Genomic DNA, 26,618 nt, shown 5'->3' with positions numbered 1-26,618 from the left:
TTTTGGGTAATAAAACGTAGTTGTTCTCTATGGGTGCCTCAACATTATTCTTGCTGGGGGGGCCCCCACAATCCCGAAGGTGACATTGGATGTACCATCTCAGTGTATTGCTCATAGGCTTTCCACAGTCTTGCTGCAAACCCTGCTCGTGCAGCACACGACATTTTCTGCTCAGGCGGTCCCATTAAAGAACATTCTGTGAAAAGCATCATCATTGGAAAAAACTAGAATAAAAGATATCCACTAATAGAGGATTATGCTTGCATTAAAAACAAGCATTGGCAAAGCCAATATGTCTCACTTTTGGGACCTTACAAGTGTTTAGCAATGCAACACTTGATGACACGTATAAGGTCCCAAAGGCGAGACCTATTGGCTATGCCAATGCTTGTTATGTTATGGGTTAAAGCTTTAATCATTGTGTATTTTTCACATATAATTTGTCACCACAGCTCTTTTTCAGGTCATTTTCTTTGTGCAGACAGTACATCTTATCGTTAGCACCAAAATGTGATCATTTATGAATTTTGGAAATAGGCATTATGTCGCAACATTGGAAATGTGTTTTTCATTTAATTATTGTGAATACTTGTGATTCTTTCTATTTTATGGCACTATGTCGTTATTTCTTTGAAAGTAATCTTTAGTTTTTGAACATTGAAAAAATAATTCTTGAAAGACCATATATCTATTTGATTGTCTTATCTATTGATGAATTTCAAATCCTATGTTTGAGTGACTATATCTTTATTTGATCACATCATCTATTTATGAACTGCAAATTGATTTTGTAAATACCAGTCTGTCTTTTTTTTACTTTTGTACTTGCATTCAAGTTAGTCTGTTCACTATGTCAATCATGAAATGCAGAGAGGGCGTGCACATATTTTTTTGTATTGTCCCACTTTTATTGTTACTATAAATATTCCTAAAGTGTTCTGAGCGCGCTATGTGAACAAGCTCTCTAGTGGAATGAAACGCGTCATCTTTAATTGAATAAATCGTCATCCTGCAACTCACTTGAGGAGTGACTTTTCTTGGCTTGATATTCGCTGCATTGTGAGGGGCTTTTGGAGGTCCAGACCTGTTGTGTTCCGCCAGCCATTGACGGAACAAAGGACTGCTTTTTCATATATATATATATATATATATATATATATATATATATACAAAACACCTCGGATGATTCAGGAAGATGGCACACACGGAGGTAATGGGATTTCTTCAGCATAGTTTTTATTTTAATTTTTCTATTCATTTCAGCAAAGGGTACGTGCAAAACAGACAGAGATATCCAATTCAAAAAGTCCCACCTGCGACCATCAAACTCAGGGCAAGTGCCTCCGTAATTCCACAACAACTTCCAAAAAGAGATTCAGAGAAGTCATGGGGTTTCAAAATATATACTAGCAGCAGTTCTCTGCAGATGTGTTTCAGCGTGATGCCTTGACCCATGCTTGAAAATGCTTATAAAATGGTACAAAATGTTTGGTTGGCTTAAATCATAGGTCTTCAAAGTGTGGGGTGCGTCTCCCTGGGGGGCGCAGAATCCCTCCAGGGGGGGGGGCGCGATCTTCACCTTCTATTGTTGCTTTCAGGCGCCAGTCTTGTATCGCAGCCCGGCTGCTGCAGCCCCAGCTGCTGGGGGCTGGGCTGAGAGTGTCTGGAGGCACACGTTTTTAAAGGCCAGAGGTGCAACGATTTTGGAGGTGGTGGGGAGTGGGGGTGGCTAATTCTTCCAGCAATAGGAAGAGTGGAGATTCAGGGGCTCGAAGAAGGGGTGAAAAACAAAGCCTCATTAACGCGTAAATGGTCTTTTAAAGACCTGTGAAGTGCTTGTCAGTATACAAAGCAGGCCCGGCTCCAGGAATTTTTATTTGGGTGGGCCATGGGTGCATTTGGGTGGGCCACTGCGGGCTCAATTTGTCGCATATATGTCTGGGCAGGCCTGCTTCAGAGCCCGCCTTTATCACTTCTTAGTCTTACAAGGCCCAGTAAGACGCACTCTTTTCCAAACCTCTTTCTATATATGATCACTCTCAAAAAATGTTTTTTCCATGTAATGTTCCTTTGAAAGGAAGAGGAGGTTTCTGAGGTGGGAGTATCAGGCAAGTGACACTTCTCAGGCTCCCTCTGTGCGAGCCGTCACTGAGAATCCCTCTTCATTACTACCTCGACCTGACCCCGGACTCTGCCACGCACTCCCTTACAGGTTTGATTATCCACTACTCCTCTCCAGTGCACCTTATCTCACAGCTAACCTTGGGCCCCAGCCCCATATGAGGCACCATTGGGCTCCACTTTCATTTTTCCGGGTAAAAACACTAGTAAAATCACCTTCAAACTTAAAATATTGAATGTATCAGTAAATATAATTAGTACGCACTTTAAAGTATGTTCCACAGTAGCCCTTATGACCCGGCTGCTAAATAAATAAACAACAGAAAGGCCATGACAGGGCTGGCTTTAGTGCTGATGCAAAAGTCTTTTTTGGTGCCACACCATTTACCTCTTTCTCCGTAAATACCTTTACAACCACCTTCCAACAGTGCCCCTCATCTCTCCGTAGCCCCCTCATTGACCACCTTCTCAAACTCCCTCACTGCCACCCTCCAACAAAGCCCCTCATCTCTCCGTAGCCCCTCCCCCTCATGACCTCCTCCTCAGACTCCTTCACTACCACCCTCCACCAGTGCCCCTCATCGCTCTGTAGGCCCTCCCCCTCATGACCTCCTCCTCTGATTCCCTCACTGCCACCCTCCTCCAGCGCCACTCATCTCTCCGTAGCCCTTCCCTCAAATGCATTTCATTTGTTGTATAGCGCTACTCATATCAGTGTAGGGTGTCACAGTACTTTACATCACGCATGCATTATACAGAGACAATCAATCATGCAGGTATGTAAATCAGTCTGCAGGGAATGTCACATAAGCCATTGAGGATTACAAGGTGCAGGAATCACGTCATCCATACTGGTGGGCAGTATATTTTAAGAGGGTTTGGTCTGGGGAAAGACAACCGTAGGATTTAAAGAGTATTTCATGAGGGTCAGCTTTACTGATAATAAAAATGTATATGTTCCCAAAAATACTCATTTTGGCAACATTAGAATAATGAAAGACTGAGGAAGTTCTAACTATATCACAAAATAAAAAAGCAAAGTTATAACTACCGTTCATGTTTATATGCAGCTCTTTGGTGACAGTTCATTGGTCACCGTTTTATGTTAGGGTTGTAACTTCTGAACTGCAAGTAACACAAGGATCTCTGTGAAAAAGGCAGTAACCCACTGAGCTTCCACATAAAATACAGTTCATCTGCATTTAAAAACTACACACAGACAAATGATTGTTCTCCAGCAGGATCATTAACCACCAGGGTTATCTGGGCATTTTCTATTGTCTTATTGTTGTCCTGCGTCAGCCATGATAATGATAAAAATTGTTCAAATTAAGCAAACACTGACTTTATTTATTAACTGTACAATGAATTAAAATAATTAAAGTAAAAAACATAAAAGCAAACAGCTAAAAAATAACCACTGTAAAAAATATGAAGTCATCTAATAAAGTGTAGTTTCTGTGCCACGAAGTATGTGTCCTGCTGGGCCTGTGCAGATTTAAAAAAGAAAAACAAATAGTAACACATTCTCTTACCTACTCCATAAAACAAACTTTGTGTCACAGCCTGATCTGATATGCAGCTGCAGGGGTCACGAAAAGTGAATAGGATTAAAGAAACTTTTCTCCTGCACCGCATAGAAAATGAAATATCTACACTGCCGAACAGTAGGTAAAGGTGACCGTTGTCGCCTTTCGCCAGTGGAGATGAATGGGTGAAAAAAATAAACAGAGCCTTGTTAACATATCAATGGTCTTTTAACGACCTGTAAAGTACACGGGTGCGGCTGCGATAATCTCAAAACTGTCTGTGTGTGCGCGCGCCAGGGAAGCTGTCTCAGCCCGGGCGCACACACACAGACACCCTTTGAGGCCGAGGCCAATGCCGTTGCGCGCCTACCTTCAAGCCCTCACTGCGAGGGCCAAGGCTCCTGTTTGGGTGGGCCAAGGCTCATGTTTGGGTGGGCCCGGCCCACCCGGCCCACCCTCTAGAACCGGGCCTGATACAAAGTGGAAAAAAAATGCTCAGATTCTTTGGCTATCTGATCATCAGAAAACACTCGGGCCCCCAGCAAACCCACAATCTCGTAAACCCGTTGCTGATTGTCTGGGCTTGGAGCCACTGTGCGAGGAGCCGGCCTAATTTATTTCCCCAGCATAACATTTCTGTTCAGTGTGTAGGAGTGCATATTCTGCTGCATCCATATCATACACTCTATGTTATTTACGAGATGCCGTACGTTGGAGTCTTGCTTTGTGAGAGCCAGGGCATAAATTAACTCCTTCCAGTTCCCTAATTTACCTTTTCAATTACTCGCATTTGTCCCACCTGCTTTTATTAAGCCCAGACAACATGTCAATGAAATTCCCCCTCACGCCCTTCTTTAAGGTATCCCACACCAATGCAATTGGTGTATCATTCGTGTCATTGGTTTCAAAGAAGTCTCGGATTACCCCTGCAATTTCGCAAATATTAGCTTCATATATGAGTCGCTTGGGTTTGAGACCCCAGGTGCTTTGTTGAGGCACCCCCTACCCCAGGGAGCCACAATGTGAGAGGGATAGGTGAGTGGTCCGATAGAGCAGCTACCCCAATGTCAGCTGACACAATTGCCAAGGTGAGACGAGGGGAGTTCAGAAAGAGGTCTATCAGAGCATATGTCTGGTGTGCCGCAGAAATGAATATGTATAACCTTGTGTTTGAATTGTGTTGTTGCCACGCATCCTCATATCCCATGTCTGCCAGCCACCCCGGCATTGCCTCTGAAAGAGCTTCCAATTGCCCTACTGTCCATGTGGACCTGTCTAAGTGTACATCATTCACCACATTAAAGTCAGCCCCTACCAGTACGTCTTTGTCCAGTGAGGACACCACTCTACCAATTGCGTTCTAAGGAAAGCTTTCCTGGTGTTTATTTGGTGCATAGGTGCATAGGCGGAGGAGATTGTAAAGGAGTTACCCCTCACCTCCAAATGAAGGGAGAGCAACCTACTAGGCAGCTCAACTTGCATTTTAAGTACCTTCCCTGGAAAGTGTGAGGCTAGCAGTATGGCCATCCTATGTGCTCTTTCAGGGCCCTGAGGAGAAAAACTGACGATCATACCAACAAGAGCGAAGGAGTTTTCAATCAGATCAGAGAGGTATGTCGCACTTGGATTCCTTGAGAAAGGAGAAGAGCGCAAACTGCTTCACCGTGGGGTTGAGGCCTTGTACATTAAAACCTAATATTTTGATCACGAGTTAACTAAGTTAGCAAGCAAATGTGTATTGACAGTGGGAGAAATGGTATACGGAACCCAACCTCAGTGGACAGAAGAAAGTGAATATAATGCTATGGCCAAAAAGAGGTGAATTGTCAAGTATAAAGAAAAGGGGGGTTCAGGCCCATAACATCGACATATTCCAATTTTGGAGTGTCACTAACCAATGTCGGAATAAGCTTAATCCCCCATTGAAATCAAAACTTGCAACTGGAAAGCTAAAAAATAATAGCCACTATACGACAGGTATGAGGTAGTTCAAAATAATGGGGCCAATAAACTTGCTAGGGTGTACGCAATGCCCAGTGTCCTAAGGGAAGCCAAGGAGTCCTGATAGCGACAGAACAGGTATGTGTATAAGTATAAAATGAAAAAAGAGGGGGAAAGAAAAAACAAGAAAAAGCTGCCAAGTTCTCTGTAGCTCTGAAAGCCCTATTCCTGCCCAATGTATTGTGGTGCAGTCCAGGGTAATAATGAGAGAAGGCTGTAAGTGCCAGGAGGCTTGCTGCCCTGCCTCTGCTAGAATGCTCACAACACCAGCTCCTCCTGTCTAATATGCGCCTCCAAAGGAATGTGGCCTGATGCCTGGGCCCAAAAAACGTCTGTATCTTGGCTTGTAAAAACCAGTCCAGGTGAGGCTGTTATTGCCTATGCCCTGGCAAGAGCCAATCATCCAGTGGCCATGCAACATTTGGTTGGAGGTTTTCCATTCTAAAAGAAAGCTGATTGGTCACAAATACTGATAAAGCCTAACCAGCCTTACAAGTACGATATTCTGGATTTCCTTTGGAGCAAGGACTGAGCTGTGTGCCAGTAAAATTGGGAGGGACTACATTCCAGGACACAGCATGCTGCAAATGCTGCATGCATATGGACTAGGCCTGAGTCAGGGACATGAAATCTTGTTGACTACTTCTGGCAGTACCGCTGGATGGTTTTACAAGGAGAAAGGCATTGCCTGCTATGAAACTGAACAGTGTACGCACCCCACAGAAGAGTGCGTAATGTAAAAGATGCTCCTGTAAAGCACTCCAATACCTTTGGGTCATGTTTGCTCTATATAAAACTAAAAAAAATATATTACAACATTTTGTTGGTACTCCTGTTTCCAGGCACTGCTCAAGAAAGGAAGTGGAGCAAAACCTAAGGATGGCAGAAGCAAGAATCCATCCACACATTGTCTCTGTGGAGAAAAACATGCACTCCCATAACTGTGTTTTGGGAGTGTTTTGCTAATCTATCCTAAATGTTGTGTTTTATGTGAAAAATAAAGCACCAATTACATTTTTGGGGCTAATTATTTTCTTTTCATTTGAACTTCACAATAAGCACATGCACTGCAAAAACTTCAGTTTACTAAACACTCTTACTTTATTTAATACATTATTTGCCCTATACAACCTGGGCTCTGCAGGAGGGAATGGCCATCAATGATGCAGAGTACCAGCTTCCAGAACTTTTTTATCAGGCGGTGGTGTGGGGGCTCGACGTGTAAAAAGGTTTAGATGGGGTGGCTCAGCCGACAAATGTTTGATGACCTCTGGCTTAAATCATGTATCCACCATTCTCATTATTGAGTTTGTGGCCAATGAAAGGACTGCAAATGATTTCACTGATTTTCTTATAGCCACCATGCCGTTCCGATATCACCACAACATCTGCGTTCATGTGAGTCCTAATATGGGCCCAAAATAACGCTTCTCTCTCCGCTGGGCTTTATCAGATGTCGTTAACAGTACCTCTGTTATGGGATGATAATAATAATAATAATACAAGCATTTGTAAAGCACACAGCTACCTCAGACGAGGTGTCTCAGTGCTGGGGGCCGTTGGGAGGATTAATCGAGCCCAGATTTACAAGGTGCTGGGCTAACCTGCCGCCGGCGATCGAACCATGCGCCCCCTTGTTCCGGAGTCAGCCGCCCTGGCCGCTGCACACACCTCTTCCCTTTATTTTAAAAAGCTTATAAAATGGTGCACAAAGTTTGGTTGGCTTAAATCATGTATCCACCATTCTCACTGGTGAGTTTGTGGCCAATGAAAGGACTACAAATAATTTCATGGATTTTCTTATGGCCACCAGATTTTCTGATATCACCACCACATCTGCGATCATGTGAGTCCTAATATGGGCTTTAACCGCATGCGTGCGGCGCATTTTCCCGCTGTGCGCTGGCTTTTTCAAAAAGCCGCGGTTCATGACGAGCTCAGCTCGTCATGAGCGTACGAGAGGTGTACCTCATGACGAGCTGAGCTCGTCATCAGCATCGAAGGGGTTAAATAACACTTCTCTCCCCAATGGGCTTAATCAGATGTCGTTCACAGTACCTCACATATATCGCAGCCATATTATTTTTACAGTCCCTCCATGCAGTGTTGTCTCTCATGGGCTGCAACATCTCCCCTCATTAGGAGCAACCAAGTCCCTGTTCACCTTATTTACTCCTCGTCACAGCTGCTGGATAACAAGCCGCGATGTTCCTGCAGGTGTCAGTCAAATGACTAGAAGCCTGAAGTTTGGATAACTCACAGTCTTCATTGGTCGACGGGAAAATCTCTGAGCGGCAGTTCTGTTGGTATACAATTATCTCCATTTCCAGCAGTCCCACTTTGTATGAAATCACAAGTTGCACCCTCGTTTACGCCACTTATTCCAAATACAGTCGGATATGTGCCCTGAGCCACAAACCTCATAAATATGGCCCTTAGTCACTGAGGCATTCTGTCCATGCAGTGTTTCAACTGCGCACAGTCAATTTTAGCAGCATTATAAACAAACACACTTATTTCATGAATCAAAGCTTGTCACTGGTGCACGCCTCCTAAAGATATACAACTATACTAATAATCGATCATATACCTCCACAAACTTACTTTTAGCTACACTAGCAAACAGCTCCTATAAATCTATTATCCCTGTTATACACCTCCAAAATTACACTCCTCATTTATAAAACACTATTGTAGGCATTGCACAATACTTCTTCAATATACACAACTGGCAATATAAACCTATGCATAATTAATATTATTCCTTTGAGTTATGACGAGCTTATACTCAAATGGCAGGAAACAGAACAATTTGGCAAAGAAGAACTCTGCAAGAATCTACTAGCCAGGACTCACAGGGACCATACAGTAACATGCGATAATGTCTCCAATGACAAAATCCAAAGCTATGGGGTCACATCTACATAATTTCCTGGGCAAGCCAATTCAGGGGCATATCAGCAACAACCGGCGATAATTATAGCTAAGCGCACTTAGCGCTAGGATAATTATCAACGGCTATCGCTTGTTTTTATCGTGGAGATAACGCGCTATCAGCGACGCTTATCTCCAAAGCGATTCCAACGATAATCGCACATTGTGTGGCGCTACGTTGCTGATAGGGAAAAGCATACTTAACCATGATATCCACCTTCCATTGGATATCATGGCTAAGTCAAGCTAAAAGCAGGCATAAGGAAAGTAGCAATAACCGCAGTTAGCGCTACTTTTCTTATCGCTCTGCTTGTTAGCATGCCCATCGATAATTGGAGAAATGTCCCTTAGCGACATTTCTCCAGTTATTTGGGGAAGGAACGCCCACTTTGCATCTCAATAGAGATGCAAAGGGGTGCGTAGGGAAAAAGGGTGCTAACATGCAATTATGCATGTTACCAACCTCTTGGTGATAGGGCGAAAACATTATCTCCGCATTTCTGACTTTTAAAGCCAAGAAAGAGGAGATAAGGCTCTTGATGATATGCCCCTCAGTTATCCATTCGTACACCAAAGAGATTGCAACATATTATAACCCTCTGTAGGCAAGAGGTAGGAGTGGCAAGTTTGGAGGTTTCTTTTTCACTGATAAGTTGGAATGTGGCTGGGATAAAGACAAGATTTGAAATCCCAACTGGGTGGGTTTTATTGATAAATTTGATTTTGTTGTTATGCAGGAGACCTGGACTACAACTCCCATTTTGTGTAAGGCATTTGCTTTTTATTCGCGCCCCGTCCTGGCTTCTTCTCATGAAATGGCCAGAAGCAGCCTGTCCACATGGGTCAAGTCGAACCTTAGGACAGAATTATCTGTCGTAACCACACCCAGCCACGCTTACCAAGCCCTGTTTAGCAAGGACAGACACAGCTCATTTTGTTTTTATTAATTTAATTTCTATAACAATGATTTTTCAAAATCTTATTGTTGCTTTTTTAAGGCGCTTTTTAGCTTGATTACGGGCAGTGAAACACCAGGTGCGGTTATCACACTCCAACCAAGACTTTTGTTATGTAGGGATTTCAACACTAAGCTGAGTGATGAGCCATCAGAGTGAAGCTGCTTGAGTTCAGCTGCCGAACGTGCACCTAGGGATGACAGGAGGTTGGAGTTGAGGAAATCTGTTGCCATGCTAAACTTCATAGATGTCATTCATTATTTTCAGGGTGTAGGGCTAAGTAAACCAATCTACAGGGTTGGGCATCAGTCATAGATGATATATTTGCCTCCAAGTAGCTTTTGCAGTGGTGCTTTAATGGTGCAGTAATAGAAACCCAATGGAGTGACCACAATGCTCTTTTGATTGAAGGGTTCTTTATGCCGTGCAGGGACAACAAAATGCCTTTAGTGTACGATGGAATCAATCAACATTCAAGAGATGGTCTCAGATTCGTATGGAACCTTTAAGATCCTACTGTTATATTGGGTCTTCTTCTTACAAAGAACTTGCTGATATTTTTGGGGTGCTTGGGTAAAGATTTGAAGGAAGGTCTATCAGCCTGCTATCGACTCCTATCTACCTGTATTAAAAACCACCTGTTAAAACCAGTTGACTCTGCCCCAAAGCACCCACATACAATCACCTAGACGGAACCACTCCAAGCCGCTTGGTATCAAGCAATGGACATTTTGACTTACTTCTGACTATAAAGGACATCGTACCCTTTCCAGACCAAGATGCCGGTATCCCCTAAAATCTAGGGTTAATATTTCTTGAATTCATACTCATATAGGAATCACCTCTGTTTTCTTTGTTTCTTAGCGCTTCATATCTCGCAGTCTAGGTCGTCTGAGAAGAGTAGGAATCCACAACCCCAATGAATGCCCAAAACTTGATATGGCTAATTGCTAGGACAAAAACATGTTGGCTTAGAAGAGACGGTGTGAGCCATTGTTCTTAGACTACCATCTCAATTCGGTTTTTAGCTACACTTGAGGTACCCACTATTAAAGATGATATACTGTGGAAGCAAAAAGGTATTAACAGATCTGGATCCTGTCATTGTCCAGTAAATATTATCTAAGAACTCCCTCTTGTCTGAATCCATCAGGAGGTCGAGTCCGCCCTGGTGGCACTGCCCTACCAGGGTGGGGAGAGGTCACCGATGATGAAGCAATGCACTAAAATGTGTCTGAGCCCTCCTCTTCCATAGGAAGGGGCTTCTCTTATGTTCTGACCATAGTTTTGTCACATCCTTAATTGGACTTTGACATGTATCCCCAAATAGGGATAATAGTCACTCTTCCTAGCGCAACCATACCTATTTGTGATTTAGTAGAAGTGAGAGTAGATGTCAGATCCGATTTGTGGGCCAGTGACTTCCTGATGACACCTCTATCCTTGCCCAGAACTTCTCTGGCTTCCCTCATTGCTGATTGGCAAGCTGTCCAGCCCCTCACACGTTTATTCTTGTTCATAGGAGACAATCAGACAGCTGTTGAGAGCTCTCGTAGTCTACCTTCACAGACTTGTTTTCAGGCACCATGAGTTGGCCCTTGCATTATAGTCAGTGCTTTAAATGAAAAAAATAAGTGCAGGTACTCACCAAATTGATTTGTGGGCTAGGGGTGAGTTTGGGGGCGGGGCTATGGGCGGTGCTAAGGGGCATGTCCAGGAGCACATATTTAATTTTATTGAGATTTTCTTGGTGTGCAAATGTGCATAATGATACAGAAGCCATCCTTTTTTCTTCATTATCACATATGATCGTATATTCAAATTCACAAGTTCAGGATGTACGCTGTACAGTCAAATCTTGAGTTAGATTTAATGCACAATAATGTTGCTTTATTCATAAAACAAAATAGGCTAAATATAATGCACACATGAGACCTGACTTGCTTGTTAGTTCACTAGTGGCATTGTGGTCATGGTGGGAGCTCAAAAGTTTCTAACTTCACTATCACTTTTAATAAACTCCTCTCAATGCTATGATATAATCTTATGTACCAAGGTAAAATGTTTCCACATGTTAAAGAATACACTTTTTATTTCAATTTTAATATTTTCAAGGCTCGATATATGTAAAGGGCTCTTCAAGCTAAGCCAGACTCTTGATTCGATTCTGACTTTCTATCCTTGTTTATTTGTTGGTTTGCCCACCTTTGCCTCTCCCAGAGCCACTCCATTAACTCTAGAGAAAAGGCCTTTTGATATAGCTGTTAGCAGGCCCTTCTCATACACCTACAGTGCTAATGACTCCACTGAGCTGCACTGTGTCAATGATCACAGTGTGATTCCGGCCCCTCCGAAACTGCTTGCAGCTCTGAATTCATGCATAGGTCTGCTCAGAGGCACAACTAGAGTGACATTTCGGGGGGGGGGGGGGGGGGGGGGGGCTAATACAAATTTCGGGAGGGGGGCTGATTCTTCCAGCTATCAGCAGAGTAAAGTTGCAGGGGTTCTAAGAAGGGGTGGAAGAACAACAAAGCCTCATTAACAAGTAACGGTCTTTTAAAGACCTGTGAAGTACTCTGGTGCAGCTGTGTGTGTGACCTGGGAAGCTGTCTCAGCCCGGGCTGACATCCACGATGGGGTGGGGGGGCTGAAGCCCTTTGAGCCCAATGGGCGTTGTCCTCCTGGGTCTGCTGCCGAATTAGCACAGTGCAAGTTATCACTCGATTATCAGAGTGCTGCACGAAAACAGGCCGACTCGTTGTTAGCTGTGTTGCTCTTCTTTCAGCACTTATCCATTTCCTTTCTGCGTTGCTGCCCCGTGAGTACCGATACTCTGTTTGGCCAAGAAGAAGTTCCGGTACTCAAGGGCAAAAAATTCAGAAGTGCTGGTACTTAGTACCGGTGAGTACCGGCCCATTTAAAGCACTGATTATGGTGTTTTCAAGCTCTCCCACACTCCCTTCTGGCCCTTGTATACACCAGGCCATTGCTAATAGATCACAAGATAGGCTTCATACAAATCCATGTTAGTTCACAACCACAACACCCTCAGCCAGACTTTAGACCAACAAACCAACCATCAAAAACCCTCACCTGGGATCTGATAGTCACCTCCAAGTCACATGCAGGCAGACTCTGTCAGTGCTCAGGCCCGCTTTGCCGGAGTTCAGTCTAATATACCTTTTGTACTCAGCCTCCACTTTTGCACTGACACCCTTGACTTGCTTCAAGAGCACCATTTTCACCCTCTGCTGGCCCTCAAGGGACCCAAAAGATTCTTAACTGGCCCTCGAAAGACTCTTACCTAATCTCTTCCTCCATCTCCTTCTGTTCCATGTTCCCATTTGTGTCAGATTTTTCTGCTAACCTTTCTTTCCTTTAAATGTTCACAAATATCTTCCTTTAGTTTTTTATTCTTTCATTTATTTCTTCTTTTAATGTACTTACAAAAGCATTTTATTCAAAGCATTTTTTTTTTAAAACATCCAGGCAACACATTATCAGCTGGTGCTAAAATGACTGACAAGTACAAACAAATAGTGACAAGGAAAAGGGAAAGGCAGATAAAAGATGCATAAAGCCCTAGTGAAACATATATTGAACACAATGAAGCACTTCACTCTAAACATACACTAACCAGTGGGAAATAGTCAATACACAACGAGTGTGCCTCCATCCCTCCTCTCCAAAGGACAGGTGAGGTGGGAAATCCCAACAGATGAAAACAAAGAAGACTTTCAGATGGCACATTGACATGGTGGTAAATACAATCAGGACATGATGGTTGCAGAACTCAGAAAAAGCAACAAAGTAGGAGCTAAAACACCCAAACAATAGCACATGGTAAGTGCTCTGCAATCAATACAAGTTTCTTAATGTGTGTGAGGAGTGGAATACACGCTGAGTTGTTACAGCATGCCCAAAAGCACCAACCAGGCCCCAGGGACATCTTAAGGAGACCCCATTATGAACAGCTTTTATTGTATGATCCAGTTTCAGCTCTGTCCCGCCCTCTTTGGCCAGGTCACTGACAATGCACAGCCAGGCTGGTCCAAATTCTAAATGTGTTTACATCTATTATTCAGGGATAGTGATGTGTATTTTCCATATTGTAACACAGCAGTAGCTCATTAATATTACTGAAAATAATATCTCCCACACTCTCCCATTTCTCATTAATGAGGTCCTGTGTTGATCTAAAAGAAACTTTTTTATGGATGTTGCATGCAATATAAACACAACGTTTCTCTGCAAACTGTCTATAATAGACTCTCACACATCACCTGCATTAAAAATAAATTAAAGGAAAATGGTATTTAAAACAATCTGTTTCAGAATTATTAAAGGTCATCCGGACAATACACACGCTGAACCAAGCGGCCCCCTAAAAAGGCTGGGGCCCTGTGCAAGAGCCCACTTTGGGGCCCATCGGGAGACGGGGAGGGAAAGAACCGACCGGACACAGATGTAAGGTGTGATAAAGGCCGCTTTTATTGGAAAACAGGTGCCTCCTGAAAACATACCCCAACCTTGGCCTTTGCCGTACAAAACTAGGCCTAACTAATTATACATATACCTGACCAATCCCCCCACCCGCACCCCTAAACAGTTCCCCGCCAACAGCATAAACATCCTTATCATTTACCCAAACGCCTGCCTCAACTGTTTTAACATCTGCCATATGTACACTCCCTCCCCTTCAACCAGTAAAACTCCTTCCTCCTATCCTACCCCCCCCATTTAACTAGGGAAAAGCGCCATCCGACATAAAACATTCCAGCACCTGCTCCCAGCGACAACACTTCCCAACCCTAACACAGAAAGCACCTGCGACCAACAAAAACCCTTTTTCCCAACCCAGAAAACAAGAACCCCCGGGCCTAATCCCCCCTACACCCTCCAACAAAAACCTATCCTAAGGGAGGGCAGGTGGGACAACGCTAGACTATGCCCCCCGGCTGCTGGGTCACTGTCCCACGAAATTGTGCACAGTGACCCAAAATGGCCGCTTTTAAACTCTCATAGCCCAAAAGTAGCCCAAAACCCACCAACAAGCCCAACCAGCCCAAGGACCCTTCCTGTGTCCCTTCTAATTCCTCCCCCCATCCTTCCTCCCGGGGCCCCAATTACGCCTCCAAGAAAGGTTCCAGTCGATCCAGCCTAACCGGTGTACGAGCCTTTTCCCAGGGTACTCGCTCCCCCCCTACCTCCTCCCCTCCCCCTGCCGGGCACGGGAGCCGGGTACTGACCCTGTGCCGGGCCTCCCCCAAGTCCCCAACAGCGCACCTCTGGGTGGCGTCTCCCGCAAGCGGAGCACTCGTGCCGAAAACGGCACACCTGCCTGAGACAGGAACCCCTGTTGAAATCCCAGCAGGCCCCAACGCCGTGACCGCTCCCGGCTCCCCTTGTCCCCACCCCCCCACGGGTGGGGCGGGCCGAAAAGGGGGGCGGAGCCAATGGCAGCCCACTGGCCGTGTAGATAGTGCGGCCAAATTTCGCCCCACTCATCGTCTGTTGGTACAGGTCCGCGTCCAACTCCCCCCACTTAGCCTCCGGGGCCGACGCCATGCGCGCCCGGAACTCCTCATCGTAATGCGACCAAGCATTGCCCCCGTAGGTCACTTGCGCCCGCCGCACCACATCCATGTATTTTAACAGCGCGACTGCCCTGTCGGGGTACTTCTCACAGTACACGCTTGCATATATCAAGAAAGCCGCCGACCAATTTTCGATGGTCACCGGCACTTTTGGCCGCCTCGCCAATTCCTGCTCTTCCTCCTTCGAACCCTCCTTGGCCATCAATTCCCGGTGTAGCAACTTCAAAATCTCCACATATTCCCCTTTCCAGATCTTTTCCCTAGTCGCCAACGACAAATGTGCCCCCAGTGGCTTCGCTACCCCCATATACGGCAGCTTCTTGACTGGCACCTCACAGCTCTCCTTCGCCCCGGCGCCCGCCGCCGCCGACCCGCCAGACGCCTCGCCCGTCCCCGTACTCACCGACGCCGCGCTATCCGCTTCCGTACACACCCCGGCGTCTATCACATACCTACCCTTCACCAATCTCACCTCATCCCCTCCCACAGCATCCGTCCTCACCTTCACTTGGCAACCGCCATCCACACCCCCACCCGCCTTGCCTCCATGAGGCACGCCCAAGCAACTCCCCGACCCCGTACTGGTCTTACCTGGCGTCAAGGCTGGCGTCCTCACCGGATCCCGCCGCCTAACCAGTTCCGCTGGGGGGGCCGTCACTCGCGGCACCAATTGCAGGGGGCATACCTGTAAAACACTGCCAACAACATTACTGGCCTCCCCCCCGCCCTCCCGCAGTTCCCCCTCCTCTTCCGACTCCATCTCTCCACCCCCTTCGCCGTCTGCCAAGACCCCTCCTGTGGACACCCTGCTTAGACCCGCCTTATCCCTGCACGCCGTCATCAATGCTCCCAAATCCACACTCACTCTCCTCCTACCCTCCGGTTGGTAATCAGAGTAACCTGCCACATCGTTGCTCCATCCCCGTCCCCCGGCGGCCGGATCCACCCATCGGGAGGGGGGCGTTGGAGACCTATGACCCAGCCATCCACCGTCCGTACACACATGGTCCCTCGTTGGAGCACGACCGCCCGTACTAGGCAGAGCCGGCCCATACACTCGGCGGGGTGGAGCCGCATGCTACTCACCCGAGCCCCTGCCCCACTGCTCCTGCCAAGAGAAAAACGGGGAAGTCCAGCATGCCGGGGCAAAACCATCTCCGTCGCCTCCCCATCCACCTCTCCCCCCTGCCGCAGAATGACCTCCTCGCCGCGCTGGACGCCCCCCCCACCCCTCCTCCCCCACCCCCACGCCTCGCCCTGTCTGTTCCACGCGCCCCCCCGGTACCCCCACACTCCCCACATCCCAGCGTCCCCCCCGCTAACCCCCACAACCCCCCCTACCCCGTGGCCCCCCCACCGAAACCCCCCCGCACCCTCCCCCATCTACCGTCCGCCCCCGACCCCTGCGGCCTCCCCGATTTCCCGCTCCGCCCCCCTCCGCACCCCCTCGCACCCCCCCTGCCCCCCACCCCTCCCCCCGCCCCGCGGCGAGCCCCTCATACTGGCAGGAACTATGTCCTCATCGGCAGAAGACCCCCACTCCTGCTCGCTCTCACCCCCTGCTCCCGCCCCTTCCCCCTCCTCTGATTCCTCGATCAGTAGCGGCGAGTCCCCCCCTCCTCTCCCTGCCCCCCTGTCCCCCCCTCCTCCATCGCTCCGCTGGCCACCCTCCCAGGCACCCCTCCATCCTCCCCCTCCTGCCCTCTCCCCGCCCCCCCTGCCTCCTCCCCAAACCTGTGCACCCCCCCTTCGCTTCCTCTCGATGCCTGGCCCCCTCGCCCCCCCGCCGCCCCCCCATCCTGGTGCTGCGCCTCGCCACGTGGACCTCCACTCCCTTCCCTTCTCCACCGTCAGGGCCCTTCCCCCCCACCGGATTCCCCGTCGCCCCCCCAGGAACCCCCCCATCTCCCCCCGCCCCCCCCAGGCCCTCCGCACCTTCAACAAATATCAGCGGCGCCCTCTTCCGGCAGCCGCGCCTCAGGCCCGGTCCCCCTCCTCTCTTCGGCGCCCCAGCCGCCCGCCGGCCGCCACTGCGTGCCGCTCCTCTCGCAGCTCCCGCCCCCTCCCCCTTTCGCGCACGCGAACGCGGAGGCTCGCAAGCCGCCCCTGCCACCGCGGCGCCATCTGCAGCGCGCCGCTGTGGCCTTACCCGGACATCGCCGCGCAGGAGGTCAGTCCTGCCCGCCTCGCCTAGCAGGCGCAACGCCTCTCGAACCCGGGGATCCGCCATTGCTTCCGCCGACATCTGCACAGGTACCTCCGCCGTCAGCCCGCCGCCTCACAATCTCCAACTCGGCCCGTCGCACACCACCAGCCACAGTCCCAAAGAAACCCTCGCTATCGCCCCTTTTACACTACCGCTATCCCCAAAAGACCCTTAGACTGCAATCAATAACGCTAACTACCACAACGCTAGACTATGCCCCCCGGCTGCTGGGTCACTGTCCCACGAAATGGTGCACAGTGACCCAAAATGGCCGCTTTTAAACTCTCATAGCCCAAAAGTAGCCCAAAACCCACCAACAAGCCCAACCAGCCCAAGGACCCTTCCTGTGTCCCTTCTAATTCCTCCCCCCACCCTTCCTCCCGGGGCCCCAAACTCCCCGGGGGGGCAAGCCTCCCTCCGGTCGGCCACCCCCCGCAAAGCCCCATTGCCCATGCCTTAAAACGTCTCTAGGCCAAGGTACAAACTCCAGCAAAAACAATTAACCTTTTTTCATTTAACAAATATTTAATATAAAGTGTTATATATATTACTTGCTACAGCAGATTCTGGAAGAGCAAAAAAGTGATGGTGGAATACTTGAATTATATCAGCCACCCGTAATTACTTTGAAACATATTCCAGCCCATTGTGTTTTATTTTCAGGCAGGAACTAGAAATGAAATCAGCATTTGGTCCTGCTGAAATTGTTATAGCCCAGCCAAAACTGCCAGGAGGAACCACAACTCTAAATCAGTTTCGGCCTATTTGGGCCTCGTCATAGGGTTCAGCTTAAGTCCTAATGTGCAGGGAGCATCGGATCTCTGGGTGTTGCAATGCAGAAAACAAAACAGTGATGGGTGGAATGCTTGAATTAATTTTCACTACTGATAATTGTTCAGGGCCGCTTTCCAGTCAATCATGTTTTTGTCAACCATGCAACCTCAGATAGCAACCAGCGATATGCATACCAGCCTTAGTTCTGATCCAATTTTGCATCACGTGTCCTATCCTTATCTCAGTGGTATCCATTTTCTCAACCTCGGAAAGATAACATGTTAAGACAGCCCTAATGGAATTCAACATCTCTGCAGTTCGTGCTTAGATGTTATGTTATGTTAGGATCTCTTGGTATAGCGCAGTGAATCGCCCCCGAAGGAATGTCTCAGGTGGAATAATAAAAGCACATATTGCCATTGATATCCAGTTGCCTACAATGTGCATAAAATGGGGCATTCTGTTTATTGTTGATGTAAAATGCAACATTTCCTTAGTGCGCTTAACATTTAAATAGTGGTGCACAATATCAATGGCTTCACAGAGCCAAGAGCACATAACACAAAAAAATTTAAAATTATATGTTATTATTTAATACACTGGACTCATTTTATGGTCTTTTTTGGAAGATAGAATTGTTCTGGCATGTCACTGTCGTTTAACTACCCTTTGGAGGGTGCTTAGTCTGGCTCTTTAGTTGGAGTGAAAGTGTTGCTGGGTATTTCTCGTGTGTGTGGGATGTGATAATGGCAGCGTTGACCCACGTCGGCTTCCACCAGTCCACATTAAATAGCCAGGTCACGGCTCTTTATTATGAGCATGAAACAATCGCGTTCCCTAAAGATAACACACGTTTGCTGAAACAGAAAGGCAGCAGCGATTGTGGGAAGCAATAAAAGGTACACAGAGGATTGTCAGAGCGGGAACTGTCCGTGCAGGAATACTTCTGTTGTGGCTGAACTTCAGGCCAGCTGCCCCAGCCCAGCCAGCCAAACCAGTCCAGGGTACCTGACGGGGGAGGGCGAGGGGTAGGAGGGAGGTTGAGGGGACCATATCTATAATGCGGAAAAAAGATGGCATCCTGGAAACTTTGCCATTACGGCGCTCCAGTTAGGTGCTAAATGAATTTGTCCATAAGTAAGGGCTTGCCCAAGAATATTTTTGAGGTGGATGGAAACGGACGGGTTGTAAGGGAAATACATGGCACTGCTATGGAACAGTCATAATTAGCCTGTCAGTATGGTGGTACATTTATTATTCTTTTTTTTTTCGGGGCGTGGCAGCTACAGTTTGTTTCCAAGGCGCTCTTCACCCTTTAATGAGCCTTAGAACATATTTGTAAATATACTATTGCAAGATTGGCTCCCACCTTTTTAGGACGGTCAATTGGGGGGGGGGGGGGGGGGGGGGTGTTGCTGCTTCATAATATGCAAATTGCACGACCATGCACTGCGACGCATGAGCTCATATGCATCATCACACGGCAGCACTAGAGCATCATCTGAGGCGGGATGACGTATACGCGTTTATACATAATTGCACAGATGTTTTGCTGACGCTGTTTAGGATCAGCTAAAACCCCATTCTATTATTTCTTTTTGTTGAGACACAACGGTATTGACAAAAAACATTGGCAAAGTCATTAGCTCTGCTTCGACAAAGCTAAAAGGCGCTGCCGGTTGCCCTTGCCAATGCTTGTTTTGTTTTGAGGTAGCCTTCGGCACTCTCCGGCGCTCCGCAGCTCACAACGCGCAGACAATAAAGAAGCAGCAAAAGCCCTCGAACAGAGGCCCACTAATCACTGCCTCTCGTCATGAATAATTGTGTGCATTGGGGAGGACGTGCCACTCAAAAGCACTCATTTACATAAATAATGCATCGCCAGGAGTGCGAAAGTGGGACTCATTAGTCAGGCTCTGGTATTTACCACTTCAATAGCTCCATTGTGAGATCGATGAGCAATTGATGGAGGGCAGTGGGAATGGCCAGGAAATAGATTCTCTCATCCGGCTGGGTTACCCGAAGGCACAGTGCGCGCGCGCGTGTGTGCGTGTGTGTGTGTGTGTGTGTGTGTTGGGGGGGGGGGGGCTGAGGGTCGAGCTGGGCCTGCGTGGTGCTTGTCTGCCATTGGAAGTCTGTCGAATACATGCTTTAACATTGTGACAGCTGGCAAACAAAGTCCCGAATCCCATCACACACCGGCCTGTGGTGCCTGCTTTGTGTGCTAGCCAAGTGCACAAAACAAATAAATTATTCTGCATCGTTTCAATCTTGTAAGAAACCTCACCGGTTAAAAAGGGAGTTGGGGAAATAGTGCATACTATACCAGCTCCTATCAATCTTCCTGGGTTCTCTGAAGGCTCAGAGAAGTGTAAGAACCCGCTTGTGTTTCTGCCACATCCGACTTCAGACGGTGCATTTGTTGTATATCTAACTTGTAAACTGCAAATAGTGCCAGAAATAAATGACCTGCAAGGTCCCTGACAGAATTAAACAGTATACAATATAATACAAAATCAAAGGTAAATATGATGCACGCCAGGCATGGCTTAGCGCCCATCGAGGATAGCAGCGCCGGCGTGAGCGCTCCACCGCAGCTGAGGGGAACCGGCGGATTACGCGTCTCTCGGACCCCGTAAATGGAGGCATATTGCTTGTGAAAGCCTCGGGGATGAACTGAGGCTTCTTCCGAGCTTCCTTCTGGCGGCACTCTTCATTTCCAGCGCCGAGGCTCTTACGACCACGGCTCCCTGACGGCCGCGGCCGCCATCTTGAGGTGCTGAGCTCTTCTGTCACTTCACACGGACGATATGCGCACACCTTCTCCAGCGTCCTGCAAACTCAACTCTTCTTGGAATACACATGGTGGGCTACTATTTTCACTTTTGAGAGGACTGTGTGTGCTTGGTGCAACTTTTATGTGTTCCTGCAAGTTTTTCCTTCCTCTTCGTCCTATGGCAGCCATTTTGTGACTTTTTGTCGCATCTCCTCACACACGCATGATGAATGACTGCCTCTATGCCAACATGCGATAGCGCACTAGCTGGGCTCCGCCCCTCCTCTAATGACCTTCTTTAAAATTAATGCGCCACTCGCTGCCATCCGCTTGCATTGAAGGCTGAAGAAGGCGATGAATTCTATTGCTGAGCGCCTCTCGTGGTAAATGCGGATCATACATGTACAAGTTCTTATAAGGCTGGTATACTCTTTGCTGAGATTTTCATTTGGCTGTCACCTTTTTTTTCCTTCTGTTTTTGAGTACGGCTCTATGGTTGCGCCTTCTCAACCCATGACTTACCACATGTGATCAACTCTCTGTGGACATGACCCTAGGACTCCTACTTGCTGGTTTCTATTTATAGCAAACTTTGTTGGTGCACTATCGCTCTCATATCACAGCTTATATCTTTTTGGAGCTGCGAAGGTCTTTTAACTGTTGTTTCGCAGGTTTTTTCCTGGCAAAGGCTATTGTCTCATGGGCAAGCTTACACCGAGTGGCGCTAACAAGGTTGGAAAGCGCACCTTCATCAAGAACTCTAAACTTTTCTCTGAGCTAGCCCAACTGGAATATTCTCAAGCACCTCCTGAATCTATATCACAGCCAACCATGGAGCCTTCTTCACAGCCCCCTGGGAAAGCTACTGTCAAACGGTTAAAAAAAGACCCGCCTTCACCATCGGCCTCGGCATCCAATGTCTCCATGGAATTACTGTTAACAGAGATACGAGCACTTCGCCCCTTCATGGAGGAAACCAATGCTAAGCTACAAGTTCTGACAGACAATTGGACACAAATAGATGCAAGAGTTACATCAGTGGAATGTAGTGTCTCCTCTCTTCAGGAATCAGCTACCAAGGTCTCTCATATGCAATCTCAAATCTCCTCTCTTCAACGACAGGTTGAGGACCTTGAAAACCGAAATCGACGCAATAACCTGCGCATTTACGGCCTTGCAGAGGGTTGCGAGGGGAGTGACCCCATCACTTTTTTCAAATCCTTCCCTCCCAAGCTTCTACATCTTCCAGACAGCACTACGCTTAACATACAGCGAGCTCATAGACTTGGCCGAATCTCTTCACCTGCTTCAGCTTCGGCGAGACCCAGAGGTGTGATTATGTATTTTTTGGAATACACCGATCTTTTGAAGGTCCTTTTCGCAGCTAGAGCAATTCCACGGCTCACATGGTCTGGGTCCCTCTTGTTTTTTGAGCAGGACTATGCCAAAGCTACAGCCAGCCGCCGTAAAGCCTTCTTGGATATGAGACCTGCCCTTAGATCCATTGGTGCCAGATATGGGCTTTTTCATCCATGTCTCTTTAGAGTCACTTACAACAACAAGACAACCACCTACGAGGATCCTGTGCGACTCCAAAGCTTTTTGAACTGTTATTGCTCTGCTGACATGGATGCTTCCAGTTCCTCATCTTCTTTTCCTCCGTGACTTTTTTCTCCCAACTTGCTGTAGTTTCTCTGTTTTTGCGTTCCTACCTCTTATTCATGAGTTTCTCAGATACTGATTTTTTTTCCTGTGCATAATGCACCAGGTTTTCACGTTGGTTATGTAGTGCCGTTCTCGTTATAATCCGTATTTGTTACCTTCTTCTATACATGTTATGTTCTGCTGCTTTGTTTCCCTAATGTTTTTTCCTCTTGTTTTTTGCAGATCACGTAACGCGTTCCGTGTTGTTTCCCCGGCTGGGCGGCTCGCTGGCCCGGGACGTTTTGTCTCCTCCAGTTGGCTCTACCGCCCCCTCCCTTCGCGTCTGATCTTTTCCTTGGTTGCGATCCCCTCCTCTCCTCCCCTGTAAGTACACTTTTTTCCTCTTGTCATGTTCGTATATGTCTTTGTTCCCATTCCCCTTTTCATGTTATCCTTCCTCTTCATTTTTTGCTTGAAGGTGTCACTTTTTTTTTACAGCTTTCGATCTTTCTTTCTCCTTTCTTCTTATCTTTCATCATTCAGTTTCTGGATTTTTCTACCATATTCTTCTGTCTATATTAACTCTTCTCTGACAGTTCTCTTCTTCGCGGCTCTACCCTTCTCTTTGTTTGTGGTTTTCCATCCTGTTCCTGATTCTCTTTCATGTGCTTCTCACTTACACAACTTTTTCTTTTCTCATACCAGGGTACTTATCATATTTATTCAGGTAACATTCTTGCTTTTCTTTTCTTGTAATTTCAATGGCTTTCATTTTTAGCTGCGACTCTAGCTCCCTTACCTTCTTTGGATTTGCTTACTCCTCCTTGCTCTCACTTAAGCTTCAATGCCTTTCACTTCTTCTTCCTTTTCCTAGATTTCTATACACATTTATTTCTCTTCTACTCACTTATTTTCATGGGTTTTTCCTTGATTTTGTTTAAAATGTTTTTTCACAATTTGTATTGCTTAATATGTCACTGAAAGTTATCTCATGGAATGTTAAGGGTATTAATTCTCCAATCAAACAACAGAGAATTTTGTCTCACCTAGCCAAACTAAATGTCGATTTAGCATTCTTACAGGAAACTCACCTTTCTGATTTAGAATCTGCAAAACTTAAGAGAGGTTGGGTGGGTGAGGTTTACTATTCGCCTGGTGATGGCAAGCGTAATGGGGTGGCGATTCTCTGTCGTAAATCCATCTCCCATTCTCTCCTTTCCCAAGAGTCAGACGATGATGGTAAATGGACGCACGTTAGACTTTCTCTTTGAGGTGTTCCAATCTCTCTCCTTAATGTCTACGCTCCCACTGGTGGGAATCCCCTTTTTTGGACAGAAATATCTAGTCACATTACCCGTTTTGTGGATGATCATTTTATCCTAGCCGGTGATTGTAACCAACCTCTTGATCCTTTCATCAATAGAAACTCTGATGCCCCTCATATCCCCAATAAGTCTCATAAAATATTCACTCATGCTATATCTCAACACAAGCTCATTGACGCCTGGCGGATCTGTAACCCAACGACCAAGGAATTTACTTTTTATTCTCCCTCTCACCGCTCCCAATCTCAAATTGATTATATTTTTGTTACTCACAACATTGCCCAAACCCTTACCAATGCCGAAATTGGTCCAATTTTGTTATCAGATCACGCTCCTGTTTTAGTCAACATTGACATACTCCCCAAAGTTGACGGACCTAAGCGATGGCGCTTTAATAATTCCCTCCTCCTGGACCCCAAGTTCACTGCCTCCTTTTTCACCTTTTTTGATGAGTTTTTTCTACTCAATGATACTCCTTCTATTCCAAAACATACCATTTGGGATGCTTTTAAAGCTGCAGCAAGAGACTTTATTCTTGGTTATGTGGCGAAAAAACGCAGGGCTGCCTGCAAGTCCACTGGGGATCTCCTTCACGACATTAAGAGATTGGAACACGCCTATTTCACCTCACACTCGCAAGAAAGTCTGACTGCTCTTTTTGCTGCCAAAATGAAATTTAATGAAAAGTCTACAGAAGATGCTTCATTGTATTTGCTGAAATCTAGTGCTAGGTTTTATGGCGGCAGGAACAAGGCTGGGAAAATTCGGGCCAATTATTTAAAAGTCAAGCACAACAAGCTGAATATTGATGCCATATATGATGTGCATTCTGACCTTAAGCATAAAGATGCTGAAATTCTTACTGAATTCTCCCTTTTTTATAAAACTCTCTATTCCTCCGAAACTCAACCCTCCCTTCATTCTCTCACACATTTTTTCTCTACCATTCAGAAACCTGAACATTTCCCTCTTGACCTTTCTCACTTAGAATCCGACATTTCCCAGAGAGAATTGCTCGCTGCACTCCAGCGTCTCAAAACGAGTAAAGCCTCTGGCCCTGATGGCTTTACGGTTAAATTTTACCACCATTTCTCCAAATTACTCATTCCCAAACTCCACTCTCTTATAGACACGTTTGTCACCCATGGCAGTTCCTCAGGTTCCTTTTCCGATGCCCACATTTGTCTGATACCCAAAGAAGGGAAAGATATCCAATATTGTAAGAATTACAGGCCCATCTCCCTAGTAAATATTGATTACAAAATATTTGCTAAGTCGCTGGCAATGCGACTGGACCTCTTACTTCCTGATCTCTTAGGCGAAGAGCAGTCTGGTTTTGTAAAAGGTCGATTTATTACTGACCATACCAGACTTCTGTTCAACATTTTATCGAAATCCTCCCGCTTACAACGCCTTAGACGCCGAGAAAGCATTCGATAGGGTTGAATGGTCCTATCTTTTCCATGCTCTCCATTGGTTTGGTTTTGGTCCCAGATTTATTGCCTTAATTTCCCTATTATATTCTAATCCGCGTGCGGCAGTGTCTGCTAACGGCCTGGTTTCCTCCTTTTTTGACCTTGGTAGAGGTGTCCGCCAGGGCTGTCCCTTCTCCCCTTTTCTTTTCAATTTAGCTTTGGAGCCTTTCCTGTCCAAGCTTCGTCGGAACCCTAATATTCATGGCTTCCACACTACGGATTCACATATTAAACTTGCTGCATATGCGGATGATATTTTACTTTTCATCTCTAATCCCGCAGATTCGATTCCTGCCTTCCTAGAGGAAGTGCAGAATTATTCCCTAATATCTGGATATAAACTCAACAATGATAAGTGTGAGATTTTACCTTTGACTAAGTTTACTTTCAAACCTGATTTTAGTGCTTCTAACTTCACTTGGAGCTCTTCGCACATCAAGTATTTAGGCTTGCATATTACCCCCTCTGTTTCAGACACTGTTTCCCTTTGCCTAAATAAGTGCATTCAAAAAATATCAGATTTAACAACTAGATGGCATCCTCTTTACCTTTCCTGGTGGGGTCGTCTTGACACCATCAAGATGATGCTATCTCCTATAATTCTCTACACAATTTCCAACATTCCTGTACCTATCCCTTGTAAATATTTCAAGAAAATTTATTCGGTTCTGTCTTCCTTTTTGTGGAATAACAAAAAATCCAGGATGTCCATTGCTAGGTTAGTTCGTCCCGCATCAGAAGGCGGAGCTAACTTCCCAGATTTTCCGGCCTACCAAAAAGCCTTTCTACTGAGACAAGCTTCCTTTTGGTTGCAAGATCCATCTTCTCCTTGCCCTTTATGGGCCAAAGTTGAGCGCTCTTTCCTCTCTCCCTTCACTTTTGCTGAATACATCTAATTTTCACGCAAACCTTCTTCCATTCCCACTCCCATTCATAAATTTACCACTAAACTTCTTCTATCCTCCAATCCTCACCCTCCTGCCACTATTGCTGATTTCCTCACCTCCACCATTTGGCATAATGTACATCTCTTTATCCACAATAAACCCTTTTACTGGAAATCCTGGAGGCAAAAAGGATTCATCTGGATCTCACAATTGTTCTCACACTCCACCTTTTTACCTTTTTCAACTCTTCGTTCCTCCTTCGATTTACCTGCATCCTTTGCTCACAAATATCTCTTACTTCAAGAAACGGTGATGGAGACTTATACCAGACTTTCACAACGACAGGCTCCTCCACCTTCCACAACCCCCACTTCACGGCCTCATTCCTTTTTA

This window comes from Lissotriton helveticus, chromosome 9 (assembly GCF_964261635.1).
Source record: "Lissotriton helveticus chromosome 9, aLisHel1.1, whole genome shotgun sequence".
NCBI classification, from domain to species: domain Eukaryota; kingdom Metazoa; phylum Chordata; class Amphibia; order Caudata; family Salamandridae; genus Lissotriton; species Lissotriton helveticus.
The sequence above is the reverse complement of the archived record's forward strand: the minus strand, read 5'-3'. Positions refer to the sequence as shown.